Source organism: Anastrepha obliqua, unplaced genomic scaffold (genome assembly GCF_027943255.1).
Source record: "Anastrepha obliqua isolate idAnaObli1 unplaced genomic scaffold, idAnaObli1_1.0 ptg000182l, whole genome shotgun sequence".
In the NCBI taxonomy this organism is placed as follows: Eukaryota; Metazoa; Arthropoda; class Insecta; order Diptera; family Tephritidae; genus Anastrepha; species Anastrepha obliqua.
In genome coordinates, this window is record NW_026562261.1 from 25,001 (window position 1) to 27,500 (window position 2,500).

A 2,500-nucleotide genomic window follows, 5' to 3' on the forward strand; every position below is an offset into this window, starting at 1 on the left:
GTTTCGCAAAAGTTGACCGAACTTGATTATTTAGAGGAAGTAAAAGTCGTAACAAGGTTTCCGTAGGTGAACCTGCGGAAGGATCATTATTGTGTTCCATATCCGTAAGAAAAACAAACAAACAAACAAACAAACAGACAAGCAAACAAACGAACAAAAAGAAAAAAAAAAAAAAAAAAGAAAAAAAAAAAAAATTTATATAATTATTTTGAATCCATAATTTTTTTTATTCTTTTTCATTCAATTTGTGATCCATCAATTATATCATATTAAATATAATATATGATGGTACATTTTGTAATGTTTTTTCTTATTTTTTTCTTTTAAAAACCTTTAAACATGAAAATAAAAAGTTGTACTTATTATTCATTTGATTGAATGATAAGTTAATTTGTTCACAATAACAAAAGTGGTATATATTTATTATATTATTATATATACATAAAATGATTAAAAAAATACAAAATAATTGAATCATAATAAATACCACCACTGTATTATTGTTGAACTAAGACATTCGCAACTTAATAAAAATGTTTAGAGTTAAATATATTTGATATATATTATTGAAAGAAAATCAATTTATATATTATTAATATTATTTAATTTTACTCTTTCAATTAATATATGCAAAAAAAAATTGACATTTGTTATAAATAAAAATAAATAAAAAAATACTCTAAGCGGTGGATCACTTGGCTCATGGGTCGATGAAGAACGCAGCAAACTGTGCGTCATCGTGTGAACTGCAGGACACATGAACATCGACATTTTGAACGCATATCGCAGTCCATGCTGTTATGTACATTAAATTCAATTTTAAAGTACTGCTTGGACTACATATGGTTGAGGGTTGTAAGACTATGCTAAATAAGTTGCTTATTCTTTTATAAAAATAATTGAATTTAAGCAAATGTGTATATTATTGGATTTTAAATAATTCATAATATTAATAGCAAAAAAAATAAAGATATATAATGAATTTTATTTATTATATATTCTTTAAAAAAAAAATCCTCTCAAATAAAATGAAATAATGAAAATATTGAATCTAAGTATTCTTTACAAAAAATTTTCATATTATTTATATATATATATAAAATAATAATTTATATATGTAAAGGAGGAATGTCTAGCATAAAAATTAAATTTTTTATTCTAGGATTGCCTCATTTTACATTATTATTATTTTTATATATTTACAATATATAAAAGGAGAAAAGAAAAATAGAGATGAAAAGATGATATAATTTTTTTATTAAATTGTGAGAAGATAAAAAAAGAATATTAAAACAACCTCAACTCATATGGGATTACCCCCTGAATTTAAGCATATTAATGAGGGGAGGAAAAGAAACTAACAAGGATTTTCTTAGTAGCGGCGAGCGAAAAGAAAATAGTTCAGCACTAAGTCACTTTGTCTATATGTCAAATGTGAGATGCAGTGTATGGAATATCTTAATATCTAGTATGAGAAATTAACGATTTAAGTCCTTCTTAAATGAGGCCATTTACCCATAGAGGGTGCCAGGCCCGTATAACGTTAATGATTACTAGAAAGATATTTCCAAAGAGTCGTGTTGCTTGATAGTGCAGCACTAAGTGGGTGGTAAACTCCATCTAAAACTAAATATAACCATGAGACCGATAGTAAACAAGTACCGTGAGGGAAAGTTGAAAAGAACTCTGAATAGAGAGTTAAATAGTACGTGAAACTGCTTAGAGGTTAAGCCCGATGAACCTGAATATCCATTATGAAAAATTCATCATTAAATAATTAAAAAAATAATGTGCATTTTTTTCATATAAGGACATTGTAATCTATTAACATAATAAAGTATTTATCAAAAGATCATTGGTGATATTAAGTTTATTTAAATTAATTTGCTTTTTAAGCATATTAACATAAAATAAATACTAATGATTTGATAAAGTGTTGATAGATTTTATTATATATAATGCTAAAATTCATTTTTTGAATTTTACAAAAAATTTAATATCTATGATATTAATATTTATTTGTATGCATTTATATGATTAACAATGCGAAAGATTCAGGATACCTTCGGGACCCGTCTTGAAACACGGACCAAGGAGTCTAACATATGTGCAAGTCATTGAGTTATATTAAACTTAATGGCATAATTAACTTAACTTAAATATAATGGGATTAATTTTTAGTCTATTTTTTAATAAATAGTCAATTAATTCAATCCCGGGGCGTTCCATATAGTTATGTATAATGATAATTTATTATTATTTATACCTCTAACTGGAGCGTACCTTGAGCATATATGCTGTGACCCGAAAGATGGTGAACTATACTTGATCAGGTTGAAGTCAGGGGAAACCCTGATGGAAGACCGAAACAGTTCTGACGTGCAAATCGATTGTCAGAATTGAGTATAGGGGCGAAAGACCAATCGAACCATCTAGTAGCTGGTTCCCTCCGAAGTTTCCCTCAGGATAGCTGGTGCATTTAAAAATTATATAAAATAAT

At 26.6% G+C, this 2,500-nt stretch overlaps 2 non-coding genes and 1 pseudogene across 2 annotated transcripts in view; all 3 read left to right on the plus strand.

The window, feature by feature from the left end:
- Positions 1–89, plus strand: part of LOC129252344 (small subunit ribosomal RNA) — a 1,991-nt gene extending 1,902 nt beyond the window's left edge. The window contains exon 1 of the ribosomal RNA XR_008583389.1: positions 1–89. This exon is cut by the window's left edge and continues 1,902 nt beyond it. This is a non-coding gene — a ribosomal RNA (small subunit ribosomal RNA).
- A 586-nt stretch (positions 90–675) lies between these two features.
- LOC129252351 (5.8S ribosomal RNA) lies at positions 676–856 on the plus strand (annotated as a pseudogene).
- A 437-nt stretch (positions 857–1,293) lies between these two features.
- The window catches only part of LOC129252348 (large subunit ribosomal RNA), a 3,986-nt gene continuing 2,779 nt past the window's right edge, over positions 1,294–2,500 (plus strand). The window contains exon 1 of the ribosomal RNA XR_008583393.1: positions 1,294–2,500. This exon is cut by the window's right edge and continues 2,779 nt beyond it. This is a non-coding gene — a ribosomal RNA (large subunit ribosomal RNA).